The sequence below is a fragment of the Pseudoliparis swirei genome, chromosome 23, assembly GCF_029220125.1.
Source record: "Pseudoliparis swirei isolate HS2019 ecotype Mariana Trench chromosome 23, NWPU_hadal_v1, whole genome shotgun sequence".
NCBI classification, from domain to species: domain Eukaryota; kingdom Metazoa; phylum Chordata; class Actinopteri; order Perciformes; family Liparidae; genus Pseudoliparis; species Pseudoliparis swirei.
In genome coordinates, this window is record NC_079410.1 from 11,392,276 (window position 1) to 11,414,671 (window position 22,396).

The following is a 22,396-nucleotide window of genomic DNA, read 5'->3' on the forward strand; positions in this document are numbered from 1 at the left end:
GGAAATGGAGATGAGTGGCGAGCAGAGGGAGGAGGGAGAGTGGAGGTTGTTATTTAGGATATGTGTCAACTCCTGTGTGTGCGTGTGTGTGTGTGTGTACACACACTTACACACACACACATAACAAAGAGAAGAAAAACCATCACATTCCTAAGATGCTGCTATAGTCTTTGGCTAAACAAAAACCGGTAGACTCTTTTTTAGATAAATTTACATTGTATGTAAATTTATCTAAAAGTTGTGGTGCTTGCTGCAACCAAACACGGGCGCATAAAGACTCTTAAATATCTGCCAGATGTAGAATCTTTGCAATGCTTTATCAAAGAGAGCTATGAGCAGCTACCTTTCTGCCTTTTTACGGTAATAGTACTTTTAATAAATGTATTTGATCCACCACAGCTTGTGCTGAATCGCCCAAAGTACTCTATGCTCCAGTTTGGAATGACTTGGCCCACCAACCGCTCTATAATAGCACTAAAATGCATGAGTTGGATCTAACAGAGGAACCCTCACTCCCACCCTCTCTCTTTCCTCCTCCCTCCATCTTTCCATTCCTCTCATCTCTGGATCGTGGCCACGCTCCTGCTCTCCTCCGGTCCGACGCAGCCGCGTTTGGAAAAATAAACGGAGCAATTTGGAGAAGGTCATGGACAGAAATGACAAGCGGTGAGCTGAAGGGAGAAGTGTTGACATGAGTGTACTGCTGTCTTGACCCGAGCGCAGTAATTATAGAGAGAGGGACGCAAAGGGAGGACAGACGTCTCTGTGTGCGTCTCGGACCCAGGAAATGGCCAGAATGTGAGAGGCAGTGTCAGCTCTGGGAGGTCTGCACGGCCCTCCAGCTTCACGATGTGCAGAGGCCCCTTCACACATTGTTCAATGCATGGAAATGAAATTACACACAGCAATATCCACATTCCAGACATTGAAGTGCAACACTATCAGTGTCACGACCGTGTCCGTTAAGGGGGGCGGTGCCTTCACGCCGATGCAGTCACTCACCCGCTGGCGGTGCCGAGTGTCGTCGAGCTGATGGAAGAGCTCAGCTTCCTGCTGTCCCAAAGCCTCGCCTCCCGACCACGCATCTACACACGCAACAAGAGAAGTTAAGCACCGTCAACACAAACATCAACAGATGACTTCAAACTCAATGAAACTCAGAGTTATAAAGAAGTTACTCGTATGAATCATCATGATTTTGCTGGATTGCATTTTGGTAATTTGCACAGATGTATACCGTCTCTATCCGTCTCAGAAACCAAGGCAATATATTGCATTGCATGTAATTGGTGCATGATAGTGAACATGTGTCATTCCATTGTTTTGTTGGAGGAACTATATGGTGAACAACGTTCACATTTTATAACTTGAACACTTAAAATGGGAGAGAGAAAACATTGTGAGCCTTAAAACAATTAATGTCAGACATAACCAGTGAATCTTAATTGGCAATACTTCCAAGTTTTACAGATAAATAAGCAAACCATATTAAAGTTCTGTATTTCTCCTCAAACATTAATCTGTATTGCATTTGTTTTTCTGTTGATATTTTTTGATATTGTTTTTCATCAGTTATAATATTAACGAATCATATTTTATTGAAATAAAAGCAATGATCCTGTAACTGTATTCTTCCCATAATCACATTTAACAAACAGCAACTTGAGTTCCCAACAAACTAATCTGTGTCGGTTCTCAAAAACTCATAGCGGTCAAACCCCCGAACATACGCATGTGACCTTGCTTCGTTAGATAACGGCAGATTACAAACACAATACTCCCGGTCGCGGTGCTCACCATATCAAAGCCGGTGGTGAGTAAAAGGTCGTCTTTGACCCACAGGATGCGTGAATCCTTGTTGTTCTGAAGACTCTTGGCACTCTGCGGGACAAACAATGCAACATTTTCAAATGAAATACATCTTACTCAACTGATTGATCCTAACTTCTTGATGTCATTACCTTTACGGTAAAACCTATATTTAAAAAATAACTTTGAGGTATCGTTGAGATAGCAATGGGGGTGATGAGTGAATGATTTGCAGGGAAGAGAAAGAGGGAAGACAGACAGGACTATCCCCCGGAGCCTCTGACAGATCCCTGCGGTTGGACAGAACAGGACTTGTCCCATGAAAGGAGCGCTTGTTTTTGTTGATGTAGCCGACAAGGTGACTTCTGCCCCGCATACAGCTTAGATTACTAAACTGGGACTCCGCGTCTGTGTTCATGGTACTGAAACTTTTGTTACGCTCTTTCCTTGGGGAATAAGTGTCAAAACAGCACTGCTGTTTGACAGATTGTCTTCAAATGCAAATGACACGCTGTAACAGCTAAAAACACCTGCAGGCATTGAAATGAGAGGATGTGCATGTGTGTAAAGACAAAATGTAAAACAGGAGCCAGAAGAAGGGTCCATGCAGGTGAGTTAATGTGCCGTGAAGTCATAGACGACAAAAGAAGAGACACTGCCTTTGTCATTTAACTTCTTCCAAGTGTGTTTTTTAAGTAACCAGGTCTGTAAACTGCCCTAAGATCATGTTATTTAGAGCTCGTCGGATCCTAACTTCTTGCAGTGTCGGTGTCATTCATTGAGCCCGTTGGTATCTCTGTACTTATTCTAAATGTACAGTGAGCTTTCCCATAAGGCATCGAGGTCAGCGATGGAGTTTACATGGAACAGGAGTCGTCGGCCCCTCAGCCCATTGCGTCTCCCCAAATTACTGTTGTCATTTTTATGGCCACACTCACCGTGAGGTGTCTGGAAGGTGGACAGATGCTTTTTTTTCTAAGGCTCAACGCTGACAACCTTAGAGCGCAGCGTGCCGCCTCCTTCTCGCGTCACTGTTAAATGGCCGCAGATGATAGATTGCTCCGCGGGGTACGACCTCCGCTCGCGTAGAGCTGTGCTTCAGTCCAATGGGCACTTTGATAATCTACGACTAAAGCTAACTGTTGGACAAATGGGGATGAACACAGAAATACTAAATCCAGCTTGAGCACAGGACACAAACATGTGGGCCCCATCAACTCAACCTAGAAGCCAACTTCTTTTTCTCTGACGTCACTCTCGCCACACGCCCTCGCACAAGTGGTTTGAGAATCGTCGGTTGAAAGAGTGGAACGGAGGTTTTGGTTAAATCTCTTGAGACGGACACAACTTCTTTAATTATTATGGTTATGAAACCTGGACTTATATAGGCAGATTTATTTTTATTTCGCAACTTAATACATAGAGATTAAATAAATGCAAACTTTCTTAGATGTTTTTGTGATTTATTCCCAACATGTTTGACTTCTCCGCTAAATGTAAAGCTCTGGCTAAGTCTTCTGTGCTGGAGGCATCGCTATCAGTCAACTATAAATCATCAACGCTGTCAGTTGAATTTGTGCTTAAAGGCCACACTCATGATTCAAACCAAGTGTATTGTTCTCCGCTATGAGAGGACTTGACATGTCGACATCAAACGCGTCAAAATCAAATTACGGTTTTAAAAATGAAATTCTCAGATGTGCACTTCTGCCCCTCTCTCAGGGATGATATGTCTCTGTCCGTAGCGGTGTTTTATCGGACACCATTTGTGTGCAATAGAGATGTTTTATGGCTCCTTGTGTGCTCCCAAATAGCTTTATACACTAGGAGGGATTAGCAAACCCTCTACTGACCTGGCTCTCAGACACATTTCTGAAGGTGCGCAACCAGAGCCCTGACAGAGTTGATAATAAGTCCTGGATTGAATAAACACTTAAACCGTGACTCAAGATAATTTTTCAGCCCGCAGTCAGCCGGTATGCCTCGTGCAGGTAACTGAGCTCATATATGCCTTGATAAGTACTCGCAAGTGAATCATTTGAAAAATAACCCAACTGTACGAGAGAGGTCCAGAGTAAACTTAGACCTCCAGAAAAGCGATAGATCAGAAAAGAGCAAGGGAAGGAGAAAGGCTAAAGCCAGCGCAGTATAAACAGACACAAAGATAATTCATTGCCATTGAGCTTTTCATCACCGGCACCACTGGCTGATTTCCTTCCAGGGGCAAGACGATGCAGGGTTGGTACTCTGACCAAACTAGGAACGAGCCGAGCTCCGACTATGTGAATCTGCTCAGGGTCTGTTTGACATTGGAAAATTTCATAGCAGTCCATCCATTAGATAATGGGATGTTTCAGCCTGGACCAAAGTGATGGACCGACCGACCAAAGTATATCTCTGCAGAGCCACAGAGTTAGCTTTAACATGTACACATTGTTATCCTGCCTTTAGACCGGACTATACAGTCGTGAGGATGAAAAGATAAAATACTCCTTGAGGGAGTCAATAAAAAATTAAAAAACTCTGAAAATATATATCACCTTTCTATGAACCGCATCTGAAGCAGAAAGGCTTAGTTTTGCCATGACAGCATCCCCCAGGCCTTCATACGCTGCTGGAGCCAATCAGCTTCAGGACTAAAGGCAAATAAAGCGGCCTGACGTCTCTCACTGCAGACAGCTACGCTCCGTGGAGCACATTGCCATGATGTCATCCTCCACCCGGATATGAAGGCACGTGCAGCCTTGAGCCTTTTGACAAAGATGTCATCAGGGCTCGGCAGCATGGGCGATAGAATTGCAATTGTGGATTAGGGGTCCGTGCTGGGTCTCACCTCTTCCCAATAAACAGCGTTCCAGCTTAAGGAAGCGTAACACAGCCGCTAGAAAGCTATATCACTGCTAACACCCCGGGGCAGCCAGAGGACACAACATCTGGACCTTGTGTGCGTGTGTGTGTGTATACACATGTTGCCAAAGTATCCCTCCTTTGCAGACATAAATCTAACTCCAATCCCATCTCTCCCATCGGCCCCCCCCACGGCTGAACCATACAGACATGCAACAAATCGATTATGACACACTTAAAACAAACGGGGAGAAAAGAAGAACGAGGATGAGACAAAAGAAGAAAAATATGACGAATGTTTTCCTTAGCAGCCAAAGACAGGATCCAAGCAGATGGGATTCACACAGGTCGAAAAAAAGAAGAAATGGCGAATTACAAAATATGCAAAGGAGGTATAAAGAATCAGATACACCTGTTGGAGTGGCTAGGTCACATGCACAATAAAGGAAGGAGAGGAAGTGACATCATATGTGGGAAATGAATATCACCGACACAGGTGTATTCATGATGTGGTGAGGAAATAGTAGAGATAAAAGAAAGTGTTGGTTGCCATGATAATCTCAATCAAACCTAATTACAGGGAGGGCTGACACTTTGCAGACAGAGATGTCGGCAGGCTGGACAATTATGGTTTTATAAGTCTAATAAATATTTCTCCCAATAAAAAACAATGAGAATCCCTCCATTTCCTTCTGTCCTTCTCCCTCAGCTATTTTACCTCTGAACTTCAACAGACACTCAGTCTGACACATGTATGTTATTCACGGAGAATGTTGATACACCCACCAGGAGGAATATATCAGGTGTCTCTATGCACATATGGGAACCATCACAATCTCTGAATCTCTCTCTTTCGGTCCCTCTTTCCACCCTCTGTGTATCAGCGTAATGGGGGGTGTAAGTATTTAACAATGAGTGTGAGTGGTGCAGAAATCTATTTAGTCCGTTGAAAGATTGAGTGCTTATTTTCTCAACGTCATCCAGTCTTATTATACAGTATAATGGAAGATCCTCCACTTGGATAACGTTTGTGTAGAGTCGATTATTGTCATTCAGTTTTACAGTCCTCTTCTTCTTTACTAGCAAAATATCAGACAGTGAGTTTAGTTTGTTCTGTTGCTGGTGCACTATTCCTTTTTGATTGAAATACCGTACTCTTATTTGCTATTCTTGTCAAGTTCTTTTATCGGTTTGTTAAACATGTAGCTTCAACCAGCAGTCGTAGTAGCTTAGCTTAGCATAAATACCGGCAACGGGGGGAAACAGCTAGCCTGGCAACTCTAAACCTCACTCCGACATTATACATTTAATCTGTTTTAAAAAACTAAATGTAAAATGATCCCTTCTTCATGCTAAGCTAAGCTAACAGACTAAGCTCGGCTAAAGGTTGTAGTTTCATATTTATCATACAGACATGAGAGTTGCATCGCTCTTCTCATCGTAGCGAAAATAGCAAAGAAGCCCATTTCTCAAAATGTCAAATAACAAAAACAAAGAAACTGGAACAAATAAAAACGTTATTGTAACATGTTTAAAGTTTGATTGCAAGACAAGTCTTAATGGTACCGTTCAAAAGTTTGGGGTCATCCAGACAATTTCGAGTCTTCCATGAAAACTCACTTTTATTTATCAAATGAATTGAAAATTGAATAGAAAATATAGTCAAGACATTGACAAGGTTAGAAATAATGATTAATATTTGAAGTATTAATTTTGTTCTTCAAACTTCAAGCTCAAAGGAAGGCCAGTTGTATAGCTTATATCACCAGCATAACTGTTTTCAGCTGTGCTAACATAATTGCACAAGGGTTTTCTAATCAGATATTAGTCTTCTAAGGTGATTAGCAAACACAATGTACCATTAGAACACTGGAGTGATCGTTGATGGAAATGGGCCTCTATACACCTATGGAGATATTTCATTAGAAACCAGACGTTTCCACCTTGAATAGTCATTTACCACATTAACAATGTATAGTGTGCATTTTTGATTAATGTTATCTTTATTGAAAAAACTGTGCTTTTCTTTAAAAAATAAAGACATTTCTAAGTGACCCCAAACTTTTGAACGGTAGTGTATGTGTAGTTCCCTCTGTGTTGGGCCACTGCCTTATAGTCGAGTTCATATTAACAAGAGGAGTCTGTTTGCTGGTTCTTTAACAGTTCTGGTCCTGCTTTGCCGTGTTTACTCTAGCAGGCCACAATACAGCCCCAGCTGCAGCCACTCATTTCTTCAACCTTCTCCTTATTTCCCCCTCTCCGTCTTTTCTTCGAGATAATCATCACTCTTTTCCTTTAATTTCCCCTCTAATCAATAACTATTGCCTTTGAGCTTTCATCACCCCTGAAACAGACTCCGTCTCAGTCTTCCAATCCACAGTAAATTAGTCTTTTAGGCAATTACTTGATTTTCTTCATCCTGTTCCGTCTTTATGGCCCATTTAAGGATTCACTATCTTGAATGTAACCGACTATACAGAAGCAGACCGGCTCCTAGAAATAGGACAGAAGAGAGGGGAAAAAAAGGCGAACTTGGGGGGTCAGAAGATGAAAATCAAACCAGCCATTTTATTCTTTCATTTACTCTGCCGCCTCCAGCCACTCTTTTCCGCCGTTAATTGGAAACATCTTACATTCTGCTAATTTCGCCAAGAAGTCCAAAAGCCACAAGCCCTCCTCTTATTTTCTTTCCATACTCCTTCCTCTGCTCTCTCCCTTCCTGAAGATGAAAATGAATGTTCGAGGTCAGAAGCTGGGCAGGGAGTGAAATCTAAGAAAACGACAACATGGAGTAAACCCTTAGGTGCAGCTGTAATAGCATAAACCTGAAGAGTGGCCCTGTTGAACTCACGATCAATTAACAAGAGTCGGCTTATACTGTACATTTTCCAAACAAATCTTCAGGAGCAAAATGATAACTATAACTATTGTGTCATTTGGAACTTCAGCTCTCCTGACCCAACTCCCAGACGGTTACTGCAGTCATCCTTTTTTCATATTTGTCTTCCCCCCAGTCTCATTTCCTTTGTGTCAGCAACTGAAAGCTCTGTGCAGTGAACAACTCGCTGAGATGAGAGCCAACAGGCGTATGAGCACAGATACGGGGCCAGGTCGATTCTACAGACACCTGGGGAGGGACCCATTATACGAACTGGACTGATCCCCAGTTAAATATAGTATCCAGCTAGAATGGGATATCCAGAAGTCTTCCTTCTTTCCCCTTTTCTATCCCGACACTCTTCCTTTTAGCCTTAACAAGAACAAGCATGGAGGGATAAAGATAGGACAGAGGCGGCTAGAGAGAATAGAGATAACCAGTGAAAAAAAAGGGAATACAGCAACCTTGGTTTTACACACAAGGCACATCAATCTTATGGAGATCGGTGGGGATTTCCTCATTGTTATCCGACAGAGTTCCCAAGTACTACATTTCCTATGTATCACATATCCTATATTGCTTCTGTTATCAAAAAGTGACAGGTGTAACGCTGTTATAGATACTGTGACGGTTTTACTTTTGGTCTCTGAGAAATCTAATGAGAGATCTGAAAGTCCCATTTACTCATAAAGTGCTTTTTTCCACATACAACATCTTGCAGATATTATAATTTAAAAAAGTTTTGAATTAATTTTTTTGCTGGGCCAAAAGTCCAAAAACCTAAGATGTTCTGTAGCGTTCAGAGATAATCACATAAGAACACCAAGAAAAGCATCAACTCTTGAAGAATGAAACAACTAAACAAAATAGTTTATCAGTTTACTCTTAATCAAAAACTTTATTCATCAACAAATTGTTTAAACTCGACCCCTAAAACTCTCTCAAATATCATGAATCTGAAGAAAATATTTTTTTCTGACCGAAAGGACAGAGCTGACTCCACTTTGACCCATAAAGTCTGATCGCTGCCGGCTGCCCGCCGCACAGACATCAATCATCCTGTGTTTTAAGAGAGAAGCAAAAAGAAATCATTATAGCAAATGGAAAAATAAATCAAGATCGGCAAAGAAGTAGATGGAAAAAGGGGCATTCATTGAGAGATCAGATCCCCGATAGAGGATATGAGAGATGACAGAATAATAACAAAAAGAGAATGACAAAGTGTTCTTTAAAAAAAGAAAGAGTCTGGGAACAAGACAAGAGGAGAGCCATAGTACAGGTTAAACATATGTTTTGGGGTCTTCATTGAGTATAAGATGTGTGGTTTGTCTGTGAGGCAGGAAAAAAGGACTTAGGTACAGTGCAGGAGGCCCGGCTTTCTCACCAGTGTAGGCTTTCAAGAGATCTGGCACGGCACTACCATACGTTGGGGGGGGATCTTTGAAAGGAATGTAGGAATCGACATAGGCACAGGCAATAAACAGATATAAAACTGTGAATGTAGTGGTGAAAAAGTTATCTTATCCAGCATGTGCATTAGTGGAGAAATCAGAGACGGCCGGTGTAAAGGCCGTTACCCAGCTGAGCCCGTGCAGATTGCTTTCTATCCAATCGCAATCATTCGCTCACCAGATCTACAGATCAATTGGTTTTTATTTTGCTTATTTTGGATGAAGAGGTCACCTTCGATGGAGCATCCTGAAAAATGGAAAACTAAACTTTTGGTGTAAAAAAAGGAATTTGGGGAAAGAAATAATCCCTTAATACCGTGGTGTGTTGTCTAATGTCATTGGTAGAGCCATGAATCGAATATCCAGCCATGAAATGTTTTCCAAACTTATATCCGAGTCCTCCTCGCGAGGCGTTGGCTGCAGTGCAGCTGACCTGCATTGGGATTTCTGGTCCAGGCTAAGCAAACAAATCAGTTTAACTGCTGTGCAACGTGAAATGCAAGACTGGAATGGGAGGAAGGCTGTGATTATTGAGTCACGGTGCTAATTGGGCCGTGTGGCCACAATTAGAAATCCAGCCAGGCTACAGTGCCAGTCTGGGCTGTGGTCGCCCGTCTTTGGGGTCTGGGGGACAACATATTGGACCCGATCACACCACACTGTGGGGGGACTGGCACCCACTGCATGTGCCTCTACTGGCAGGGTCCTCCATCTCGGAAAACTACCCACGGTGATAGAGGCTGGTCTTGGATCAGAGCATCATACAGAGCTGGTTTCTTCCTGGAAATAACTTGATTAACGGGACCACTCAATTGTCTGAATCTGTGTTTCAGTCCAAAAGAAGCACTCGAGAGCCAGAAGAGATTTCAAGTGCATGATTGGTGATCTCCGGAGCTTTTGATGGTTATTGTGGTTGAAGTTCAAGCAATGAATATTCTAGAGATGCACTTAGTGGCCACGGTGCTTTAAATCCAAACAGAGATCCAGAGGACAGGAAAGAGGGCTAATGACAGAGGATGAGAACGATGCTGCTGACGACAAGAAAACTCCAACAGCCGGAGTCGTTGAGAATCTGCACGCCAGACCTGCTCCGTAGAAACAAAGAGACGATTCTTTGGGGTCGTTACACTTCTGAAGAGAGACGTCCTGTTAGTCAGAGCAGGAGCACAACGCACAGGGCTAATCATGTCCACACTGTTGGAGACACCGTGAAGCCTCTCCATCCCTGCAGCCCTCCAGTGCCTGTTGTCATTTACGGCTCTTTGACAGCTGCGACGGATACAGTTGGCTGCCTTTGCTCCCTCCTTGAAACCACTTCATAGAGGCTTCACATCTTCAAAGTACCCCCACACATTTGTATAGAAGCATGAATTGTGCACAACGGGATTTCACTCGGCAGGCACATGTGTGCAAGGCATGTCGTGTTCGTGCAATTTATGTATAACCATGGAGCCCCTGTAAATACTGGAGGCTATTCTTTTCTTTTACAATCTTTTCTTAAATGGACTATTTTTTTGCTGTAATCAAGGTGCGATATTGGAACTTTCCTGCATCCACTTTAAAGACATGAGAAATCATTCATATCAAAGCAGAACCCTGCAACGAATGGCAGAACAGCGAGTTTAATGTGATTAGAATGACAGCAGCACACATGTGCAAAGGGATCGAGTGTGTAACATGCTAACCGATGCTGAGGCGTGTGTAGTCTGCAGAGCACGGAGCCGCTGGCTGACAGCTTGATTAATCTCCTCATCTTCACTGTGCTAACAACCCCGACATTCCCGCTTCACTCGGGGAGAAATATTCAGCTCTTGCATGAAATTACAACTTGTGGCAGAACCTGTTGTCTTAACCCTTGTGTTGCCTTCGGGTCATTTTGACCCGAATCAATATTACACCCTCCCCCCGCCTTCGGGTTAATTTGACCCCATTCAATGTTTAATGTCGGTGTTCTTTCGGTAGTCAACAAACAAACATAAAGTGCCTCACACTTAAACTTGGAAAACAATATTAATTCTAATAATTTTCTGGAGGTTTTAATTGCTGGCGTCAAATTGAACCCAAAGGGTAAAATATGTTCGTAAATATAAAGGTAACAGGAGGGTGAAACATTGAATCGGGTCAAAATGACCCATAGGCGGGGGGAGGGTGTAATATTGATTCGGGTCAAAATGACCCGAAGGCAACACAAGGGTTAAGAAGCTCAATTAGTAAAAGATGACCCACGTTGGGCTTTTGGTTGGAAAATGATTTGGCATTCATAAGACATGGGAGAGCCAGATTGTAGGGCCCCTATGCTCACAGAAAAACTTTTAAAAGCTTCATAAAACAGAAGATTGAGTCACATACATGTAAATGAACAGCAATCATATCTGACTGATGAGTCAATTTGATCAACTTTGGTCAATTTATTATGAAAAATAGTCAAGATTCATCCCATGTCCAATTATGCTTAAGTGTTTAATATGACAATCATATCATCAATGTTTATATTAACTAGTGATTCATGGCGACAGTTTGTTAGATTTCGGTTTAAAAAAAATGTTTGCTTCATCTGTTCTGTTATTTTGGCAATTATCTCTAATTACCTCGTCTTATTTCTTTTGCGACTTAATGAGTTTACCACTCCATTCAACAAGCAAATGGTAAAAAATTGGATACAAATGTTGAGAAATGCAAAGACTAATTTAATGATTACAGAAGACTGCTGAAATAACAGAAACTTCAACAAATGCAATTACATGTCGACCAAATCAAATAATAGGTGATATAAATCCCATAAAGGATTAACAGTAACAAATGTCAGACATAATTTTTCAGCCTGGGCATGCCGAGACAACACGCCTTACAACTTGGCTTTGCATGTTGCAAAATAGAAAAATGAGACGTAATCCGTTTCGTCCGTGTGAGCGTGCTCCTCGGTTAGCTGTCGAACTGAGAAACGTACAACATAAAGTCACCAGGCCGCCTGTTCAGACTCTCACCTCTCGTCAGGCAGCAACCCCGTCTGACCTCTTAGCTCACCACCAGTACGATTGAGAGTTTGGTCAACCTAAGGTCAGCTGGCTTCGCCGCGGATCAAGCCCACGCTGCACTTCATCTCCCTCGGGGCTCTCTGAGGTTGGTCTCAGCTGAGTCCCGTTATTTGGGGGCCTCATGTGGATGGATGTATATGTCGATCTCCTCCGACCGCCTGGCTGTTGCTGCTCCGTCTGATTCAGAATAAAGACCTGCGTGCGCGTCTCTGTATGCGCACAGCAAGCTGCCCGATGACCGACGGGTCATTCGAGCTGAACTCTTACAGGACAAACATCAATTCACACACACACACTAACAGAGCCTGCTGCCTTCAGCTACTTGCGTCCCTTTAAACCGTACACTTGACAAACAAACCACAGTTAATTGATCACTTTCAAACAAACACGTGCTCGAAAAAATTAACAACAAGCCAATTCACACCTCATTTGATGTTCTGAAAACACAAATTCTTCCTGCTCTTGGAAAACCTCGAGGAGCCGCAGGCTGAAGCAAAGTTTAAAAAAAGACAGTGGAACAATGTGCTTGTTTCACTGTCTGTGAACAGAGCAGTGCACATGATAATTAGAGCCACATTGTAGATCCTGAAGGTAGCGAAGGACGTACTGATGTGAAGTCACATGGGATCATTGTGCTGATGTCAATGTTGAGATTAATTTCTTATATTAAATCAATCAAGAAGGTTTTTTTCTCCAATTCAAAAAGGATGACAAAAACTTCCCAAAACAAGCATCTCCCACGTGAACTGATACCGAGTACTGATGGTTATTTCACGACAAATATGTCTCGTCCCAGCTATGGCGGACAGCTAAAGGACACTGATTCCTCAGGATGCAGCAGGAGAAAAGCAGCTAATCGTCATCAATGTCTGGCTCCAGGTGTCACCCACATGTGTGCGTAGGGCCGTAATTAGTTGAGCTGTAATGAGGCCCCTGTTCACAAACACACATGTGAGCGAAGAACTCCGTCGCTGCCAGCTGGCACCCACTCTTACCCCTTTTTCTCCAAAGGAATTCTTCAGCGCTACCCCCAGAGCACACACCCACAAAGAAAAACCCAACCCTGTTGATTTGCTAAAGCGGCTAAATCCCCTTTCAAACTTCAAAACTCATCTACGTCTCTTTCGACTCCGCGCTCCTTGACCCCTTCGGCTCCTTTTCCAACAACCAGACTGACCGACATTCATCGACTCATCCTTGTGTTTATACCCACGCACACAAAACGTAATTTAAACATGACATTAAAATAAAACAGACCTAACGCCAGATTATCTTTTAGTTTCCAATGAAAACAAGTGCATACAGGAGTCCAGTCATAAAAACTAAGCATTGACATCAATTGTATTTGAGACAGACTCCATCGAATGGAATATCCAGATGTTGTGCCAGTCTTGCGCAGCTGTCCAGGATAGCTAAACTCCGGTTCCCTCTTTAGGAAAGACTGTGCTCAGCTCTGCCAGACAAGAGGGGGATCACATCTGGGCTGAGTTTACCACTGGTTATTACCAGGTAGTGAACCAGGGTCAGATGAAGAAAGATACGGGCGCAATGCACGATGCAGGAGGATTTTAAAGGAAGGCAGGGGGAGTATATAGAAAGAGACAAACCCCATGAGTGAGACAATGGGGTGCGAGAGGGCAGAGAAGAAGCAGAGCTGCCGAAAGGAACTCTGATTGGTGTTTTAATTCATGATCAATTGCATCGTTATTGAGGTATAACAAGCTAAAATGTCAAGCCAAGCTCTGACTAATAAGAGGTGACATACAAATACATTATTATCAGCCATGAGAAGGTCAAAGGTTAAAGGGATTACAACAGTTAGATGGGGATCAACCTGCTAATTGGCAGCTTGACCTTTGCACAATTAAAGGCATATTTCCGGCCAGGTGTTTTTGTCTGTCTTTATGAAGAAGACCCGAGAGATTTCGACAAGCGGGGGACAAAGTGAGTGCATCATGGTGTTGCTATGAAGAAAATAAAACTCACAAAAATGTGTTTGTGTGAATATTTTACAGCGCCATTTTAAATTGTGTGCTTCCTGCTGTCATATATTTCCTGGGGGGGATAAAATATTTGGAGGAGAATGCTGCTGTGTGTACAGAAGTATATTTCTACTCTGTCATGTTTACATTTGGAAAGAGAAATGTAAGTTAAACACATATTATTCAGCCACACTACACAGAAACAGTGGAGCAGGGCGAGGCTGGCCATTCAATCAAAAGTGATCACGGATGCTCTTGTTCCAGCCAACAAGCACGGAGGGGGATGTTGGCTATAGTCATGAATAGTTGTGAAAACACAGAAGCATTTTTGGCTCGGTTTAAGGTAACATCCTGCAGCTTGTGTAGTTGGAATGTAGAGCTCAGCATTTAGTAAAGTGGTGACATATTCTTGGAAGGAGACCCCGCTCTTTACATACATTATATTTTACATTTCATAGTGTTGAATCTATTCTTTTGGTGTGAGTATTTGATATTCTCCAAACAAGTTTAAGTTTAATCACATTTTCTGGCAAGCGTTGACATTTTGAGAGAAAGAATCATGTGAGCGTTTTGGGGACTCAGGTTGGAATTTTCTACATCTGTATCAACATATTTTAAATAACAAAAACATTTTATAAGATAGACTTTTGAACCCTGAAGGATGAATGTGTCTTTGAGCGTATCCTCCTAAACCAGGGCCTCAAAACTAAGCCGGCCTGCATCAAATTATCCGACCATTCTGTGTCTACATTTTTTTCAACAAAAGTCAATTATTCTAAAAAATGCCTATTAACAGACTGGATGGTATATATTGAATACTACACCTGTGCTGATGTATACTTTATAAATTAAGATACTATCCAAAAACATAAAATAAAAAATTATAATTAAAAAAAAAAGCCTATTAACCATAATTAGTCTCCACTAAATTACAGTAAAACATGTATTAGTTATCAAACTTTTTAAAGATAGATTTCCTGCGCTCAATTATTTCAACACTACATATTTTTTATTCAAAAAAAAACCCCCCAAAAAAAAACCCCCCGGGGAAAAAAAAAAAAATTTTTTTTTTAAAAAAAACCCCCCTTTTAAAAAAACCCCCAAAAATTTTAAAAAAAAAAACCCCCCCAAAAAAAGGGGGGAAAAAATTTAAAAAAAGGGGGCCAAAAAAAAGGGGGGAAAAAAAAAAAAAATTTTTAAAATTTAAAAAAAAATTTTTAAAAAGGGGGGGGGGGGGGAAAAAAAAAAAAAAAAAATTTTTTTTAAAAAAAAATTTTTTGAAATTTTTTTTCCCCAAAAAAAAAATTTTTGGGTTTCCCCCCGGGGTAAAAAAACCCTTTTGGGGGCCCCCGGGGGGGGCCCAAAAAAAACCCCCCCAAAATTTTTTTTCCCCCCAAAAAAAACCCCCTTTTTTTTTGGGTTTTTAAAAAAAAAAACCTTAAAAAAAAACAAAAAAGGGGGGGTTTTTTTTGAGTTTTTTTTTAAAAAAGGTTTGGGGGGGGGTTTTTTTTTTTTTTAAAAAAAAATTTTTGGGGAAAAAAAATAAAAAAAAAGTTTTTGGGGGGAAAAAACCCCGCCCCTTTTTTTAAAAAAAACCTTTGGGGGGGGCCCCCTTTTTTTTTTTTTTTTTTTTTTAAAAAAAAAAAAAAATTTTTCCCCCCCCCCGGTTAAAGGAAAAAAAAAAAACCTTTTTAAAAAAAAAAAATTTTTTAAAAAAAATTTTTGAAAAAAAAAAAGGGGGGAAAAAGGGGGGGGGAAAAAGGGGGGGGTTCCCCCAAAAAAAAATTTCCCCACAAGGGGGCCCCCCCTTTTTTTTTTGGGGGGGGGGAAAAAAACCCCCCCCAAAAAAACCCTTTTTTTTTTTAAAAAAAAAAGATTGGGGCAAAAAACCCCCTTTTTTTTTAAAGGAAAAAAAACCCGTATTTAAAAAAAAAAAAAAAAAAAAGGGCCCCCCCTTTTTTTAAAAAAAAAAAAAAATTTTTTTAAAAAGGGGGGGAAAAAAAAAAAAAGGGGGGGGGGGGGGGGTTTTCCCAAAACCCCCCAAACCCCAAAAAAAAAAATAACCCTTAAAAAAAGGGGGGGGGAAAAAAGGGTTTTTAAAAAATTTTTTTTTTTTTAAAAAAACCCGGGAAAAAAAAAAAAAAATTTTTTTTTTTTTTTTTTCCCCCGGGGGTTTTTTTTTTTAAAAATTTTTTAAAAAAAAAAAAAACCCCCCCAAAAAAAAAAAAAATTTCCCCCTTTTTTTTCCCCCCAAAAAAAAACCCAAAAAAAAGGGGGGCCCCCCCCCTTTAAAAATTTTTTTTTTTTTCCCGGAAAAGGGGGGGGGGGGGGGGGGTTTTTTTTTGGGGGGGGGGTTTTTGGGGGGTTTTGGGGGGAAAAAAACCCCTTTTTTCCCAAAAAAAAAAACCCCAAAAAACGCCCTTTTTTTTTCCCCCAAAAATTTTTTTAAAAAAAAACCCCCCTTTTTTTTGAGGGGGGAAAAAAAAAAAAATTTAAAAAATTCCCCCGGGGGAAAAAAAAAGGGGGGTTTTTCCCCCCCCCCCCCCCTTTTTTAAAAAGGCCCTTTTTTTTTTAAAAAAAAAAAAAACCCCCCAAAAAAAAATTTTTCCCAAAATTTAAATTTGGAAAAAAAAAAAAAAGGGGGGCGATTTTCCCCCCCCCCCCCCCCCTTTTTTTTTTTTCAATTTTTTTTGGGGGGTTTTTTTTTTTAAAAAATTTTTTTAAAAAAAAAAAGGGGGAAAAAAAGGGAAAAAATTTTAAAAATTAAAAAAAAAAGGGGAAAAAAACAAAAAATTTTTTTTTTTTTCCCAAAAATTTTTTTTTTTTTTTGGGGGGGGGGGCCCCGGGTTTTTGGGGGTTTTTGGGGAAAAAAAAGGGGGGCCGTTTTTTCCCCCCCCTTTTTTTTTCCCCCCCCTTTTTCTTCCAAAAAAAAAACCCCCAAAAAACCCCCCCTTAACCCCAAAAGGGGAAACCAAACCCCCCCCCCCCCGGTTGGGGGGGGTTTTGGGGTTTTTGGGGGGGCCGGGGGGCCCAAAAAAAAAAATTTTTTTAAAAAAAAACCCCTGAACCCCCCCCCCAAAAAAATTTTTTTTTGGGAAAAAAAAAAAATTTTTTGAAAAAAAAAAAGGGGAAAAAAGGGGGGGTTTTTTTTTGGGGGGGGTTTTTTTTCCCCCAAAAAAAAATTTTTTTTTAAAAAAAAAAACCTTGGTTTTCCCCCGGGGGGGGTTTTTTTTTAAATTTTTTTTTTTTTTCCCCCTTTTTTAAAATTTTTTAAAAAAAAAATTTTAAAAAAAAAATTTTAAAAAAAAATTTTTTTAAAAAAAAAAACCCCCAAAAAAAAAAAAAAATTTTTTTTTTTAAAAAACCAAAAAATTTTTTTTTTTTTTTTTTTATTGTTTTTTTTTAAAAAAAATTTAAAAAAAAAAAAACCAAATTTTTTTTTCCCATTAACCTTTTTTTTCCCCCTTGGGTTTCCCCCAAAAAAATTTGGCGGTTTTAAAAAAAAAGGGGGTTTCCCCCCCCCCCTTTTTTTTTTTTGGCCCCCAAAGGGGGTTTTTTTTTTTTAAAAAAAAACCCCCCCGGGATCCCCCCCCCGAAAACCCCTTTTAAAAAACCCTTTTAAAAAAAATTTTTTTTTTTAAAGGGGGGTTTTTTTTTAAACCAAAACCAAAAATTTTAAAAAAAAAAAAAAAAATTTTTTTTTTTTATTGGGGGGGAAAAATTTCCCCGGGGGGGGGGAAAAAAAAAAAAAGGGGGGGGGAAAAAAGGGGTTTTTTAAATTTTGGGGGGAAAATTTTTTTTGAAAATTTTTTTTAAAAAAAACCCAAAAATTTTTTTTAAAACCCCTTTTTAAAATTTGGGGGTTTTTTTTTGGGGGGAAAAATTTTTTTTTTTTGGGGGGAAAAAAAAACCCCCCGGTTTTTTTAAAATTTTTTCCCCCCAGCCCAAAAAATTTTTAAAAAACCCCCCCCCCTTTTTTTGGGGAAAAAAAAGGGGGGGAAAAAAAAAAAAAATCCCTTTTTGGTTTTTTTAAAAAAAAAAAAATTTTTTTTTTAAAAAAAAAATTTGGGGGAAAAAAGAATTTTTAAAAAAAAAAAAATTTTTTGCCCTTGGGTTCCCCTTTTTTTTTTTTTTTGAAAAAAAGGGGGAAAAAAAATTTAAAAAAAAAACGGGGAAAGGGGGGCCCCCCCCGGGGCCCCTTTTTTCCCCCCCTTTTGGCTTTTTCCCCCACCCCGGGGGGGGGGGGGTTTTTTTTTTAAAAAAAAAATTTTTTAAAGGGGGGTTTTTTCAATTTTTTTTAAAAAAAAAAGGGGGGGCCCCCCCGGGCCCGGGCCCCAAAAGGGGGTTTTTTTTTTTTAAAAACCCCCCCGGGAAAAATTGGAAAAAAAAAAAAACCCAAAGGGGCCCCCCAAAAAAAAAAAAAATTTTTTTTTCCCCCCCCCAAAAAAAAAAAGGGGTTTTCCCCCCAAAAAATTTTGGTTAAAAATTTCCCCTTTTTTTTTTGGGAAAGGGTTTTGGGGGGGTTTTTTTTTTGGGCCTTTCCCCCGAAAAAATTCCCCCTTGGGGGTTTTTTTTTTTTTTTGGGTTTTCCCCTTTTTTTGGGGGGGCCCCCCCAAAATTTGCCCCCCAAAAAAAACCCCCCTTTTTTTTTTTTTTTCCCAAAAAACCCCTTTTGGAAAAAAAAAACCCCCCCCTTCCCTCCCCCCCAAAAAAAAGGGAAAAAAAAAAAACCCAAAAAACCCCCCGGGGGGGGGGAAAAAAAAATTTTTTTGGGTTTTTTTTAACCCAAAAGGGTTCCAAAAGGGGGGTTTTTTTTGGGAAAAAAAAAAAAAAAAAACCCTTTTGGGGGGTTAAAAAAAAAAGGGGGAAAAAAAAAAAAGGGGGGGGGGGTTTTTTTAAAAAAAAAAAAATTTTTTAAAAAAATTTAAAAACCCCCCCCCGGGGCCCGGGGGGGGGAAAAGGTTTTTTAAAAAAAATTTTTTTAAAAAAAAAAAAAAATTTTTTTTTTCCCCCCCCCCTTTTTGGGGCCCCAAAAAATTTCCCCAAAAAAAAAAAGGAAAAAGGGGAAAAAAAAAAAAAAAGGGAAAAAAAATTTTTCCCCCCCCCCTTTTTCCCCCCCAAGGGGAATTTTGGGGGGAAAAATTTAAAAAAAAAAAAGGGGGGGGTTTTTTTTTTTTTTTTTTTAAATAAATTTTTTTTTCCCCCCCCTTTTTTTTTTTTTTGGGGGGGGAAAAAAAAACCTTTTGGGGAAAAAATTTTTTTTTTTTTTTTTTTTTAAAAACCAAAAAAATTTTTTTAAAAAAAAAAAAAAATACCCCCAAAAAATTTTTTAAAAAAAAAAAAAAAGGAAAAAATTAAAAATTTTTTTTATTTAACCCCAAAAAAAAAAGGGTTTTTTCAAAAAAAAGGCCCTTTTTTTGGGGAAAAAAAAAAAAAAAAAAAAAATTAAAAAATTTTCCCAAAAATTTAAAAAAATTTTTTTTAAAATTTTCCTTTTAAAACCCATTTTAAAAAAAATTTTTTTCCCCCAAAAAAAAGAAAAAATTTTTTTTTTTTTTTAAAAAAAGGGGGGGGTTTTTTCTTTCCCCCCCCGGGGTTCCCTTTAAAAGGGGGAAAAAAAAGTAATTTTTTAAAAACCCCCCCGAAAGGGGGGGGCCTTTTCCCTTGGGGTTTTTTAAAAAATTTCCCCCTTTTTTTTAAAAAAATTAAAAATTTTTTTAAAATTTTTTTTTTAAAAAAAAAATTTTTTTTTTAAAACTTTTGGGGGAAAAAATTTAAAAAAAGGGAAAATTTTTTTCCCCCCCGGGGCCCCAAAACGGTTTTAAAAAAGGGGGGCCCGGTTTGGGAAAAAATTTTTTTTTTTTAAAAAAAAAAAAAAAAAAAAGGGGTTTTTAAACCCCCCCAAAAAAAAAAAAATTTTAAAAAAATTTTTTTCCCCCCCCCCCTTTTTTTTAAAAAAAATTTTTTTTTTTTTTTTCCTTTTTTTAAAAAACCCTTTTTTTTTTTAAAAAAAAGGGGTTTTAAAAAACAAAAAAAAAAAAAAATTGGGGGAAAAAAAACCCCCCCTTTTTTTCCCCCAATTTTTCCCCCCGAAATTTTTTAAAAAAAATTTTTTTTGGGGTTTAAAAGGGAAAATTTTTTTCCCCCCCCCTTTTTTTTTTCCCCCCGGGGGTTTTAAAAAATTTTTTTTTCCCCCCTTTTCCCCCTTTTTGGTTTCCCGGGGGGGGTTTAAATTTTCAAAGGGAGTGGGCTTATTTTTAAAATTTTCCCTTTTTTCCCCCAAAAAAAAAATTTTTTTTTTCCCCCCCCTTAAATTTTTTTTTTTTTTTTTTTTTTTTTTAAAACCCGGGGCCCCCTTTTTAAAAAAAAAGGGGGGGGGGGGGGGTTTTTTTTTCCCCCCCAAAAAAATTTTTTTTTGGGATTTTTTTCCCCCTTTTTTTTTTTTTTTTTTTAAAAAAAGGGGGAAAAAAAAGGGGGGGGGAAAAAAAAAAAAAAAACCCCGGGGGAAAAAGGGGAATTTTAAAAAAAAATTTTTTTTTTTTTTTTTAAAAAAAAAAAAAATTTTTTTTTAAATTCCCAAAAAGGGTTTTTTTGGGGGGTTTTTTTTTTAAAAAATTTTTTTTTTTCGGTTTTAAAGGGGAAAAAAAAAAACCCCCTTTTTTTAAAAAATTTTTTAAAAAAAAAAAAAAAAAAAAAAACAAAGTTTTTTTTTTAAAAAAAAAAACCCAAAAAAAAAATTAAAAAAAAAAAAATTTTTTTTTTTTTTAAAAAAATTTTTTAAAATTTTTAAAAAAAAAAAAAAAGGAAAAAAAAAAAAAGGGAAAAAAAATTTAAAATTTTTTGGGGGGAAAATTTTTTTTTTAAAAAAAAAAAATTTTTTAAAAAAAAAAAAAAAAAAAAGGGGGGTTTTAAAAGGGGGGAAAAAAAAAAAAAAAAAAAAATTTTTTTTAAAAAAAAAAAAAAGGGAAAAAAATTAAAAAAAAGGGGGTTTAATTTGGGGAAAAGGGGGTTTTTTCCCAAAAAAATTTTTAAAAAAAAACCCCCCCCCCAAAATTTTCCCCCCCTTTTTGGGGGTTTTAAAAAAAAAAAAAAAAATTTTTTTTAAAAAAAAACCCCCCCTTTTTTTTAAAAAGGGGGGGGTTTTGGGCCCTTGTGGGGCCCCCTTTTTTTTTTTTTCCCCCCCAAAAAAAGTTTTTTTTTTTTTTTTTAAAAATTTTTTGGGGCCCTTTAAAAAAAACAAACCCAAAAAAATTTGGGGGGGAAAAAACCCCCTTTTTTTTTTTTTGGGGCCCTTTTTTTTAAAAAACCCCCTTTTTTTTTTTCCCCCCCAAAAATTTCCTTTAGGAACCCCAAAAAAAGGGTTTTTTTAAATTAAAAAAAAAAAGGGGGGGGGTTTTTATTTTTTCCCCCCTTTTTTTTCCCCCCCCTTTTTGGGGGCCCCCCGGGGGGGCCCCCCAAAAAAAAAAAAAAAAAATTTTTGGGGGTTCCCCCCCCAAAAAAAAAAAAAAAAAAACCCCCCCCCCCCTTTTTAAAAACCCCCCTTTCCCCTTTTTTTTAAAAAAAAAAAAAAAAAACCCGGGGGGGTTTTTTTTAAAAATTTTTTTCCTTTTTTTCCCCCCCCCCCCAAAACTTAAAAAAAAAAAGGGGGGGGGCATAAAAGGGGGGGGAAAAAGAAAACCCCCCCCGGGGGAAAAGGGGCCCCCCAAAAAAAAAGGGGGGGTTTTTTGGGGGCCCCAAAAAAAACAACCAAAATTTTTGGGGGGAAAAAAAAAAAAACCCCCCCCCCAGTTTTTCCCCCCGGGAAAAATTCTTTTTTTCCCCCCTTTTAAACCCCGGGGCCCCCCCCCGTTAAAAAACCCCAAAAAAAGGGGGGGGGGGTTTGGGGGTTAAAACCCCCAAAAGGGAACCCTTTTTTTTTTCCCCCTTTTTTTTTTGGGGGGGGGAAAAAAAAAAAATTTTTTTTTTTTTTCCCCCCCCCCAAATTAAAAAAAAAAAAAAAAAAAAGGGGGGAGGGAAAAAATTAAAAAGGTAAAAATTTTTTAAAACCCCCAAAAAACCCTTTTTTTCCCCCCCTTTTTTTTTTAAAAAAGGGGAAAAAACCCCCCCTTTTTTTTTTAAAAAAGGGGGGAACCCTTTTTTTTTTTTTTTCCCCCCCCCCCCCCGGGGGCCCAAAATTTTTTTTTTTGGGGGGGAAAAAAAAAATTTTTTTTAAAAAAAAAAAAAAAATTTTTTTTTTTTTTTTTAAAAAAAAAAAATTTTTTTTGGGGGAAAAAGGGAAAAAAAAAAAAAACCCCCCAAAAAAATTTTTTTAAAAAAAAAAAAACCGGGGGGTTTTTTTTTTTAAAAAAATTTTTTTTAAAAAAAAATTTTAAACCCCAAAAAACCCCCTTCCCA

General features: G+C 38.7%; 1 long non-coding RNA gene across 1 annotated transcript; it reads right to left on the reverse strand.

The window, feature by feature from the left end:
* Window positions 1–1,001: 1,001 nt before the first annotated feature.
* LOC130189361 (uncharacterized) lies at window positions 1,002–12,159 on the reverse strand. The gene is made up of 3 exons (XR_008830769.1): window positions 11,970–12,159; window positions 1,798–1,881; window positions 1,002–1,085 (listed from the first exon to the last, which is right to left on the reverse strand). It is a non-coding gene; the product is annotated as an uncharacterized LOC130189361 (long non-coding RNA).
* Window positions 12,160–22,396: the final 10,237 nt, after the last annotated feature.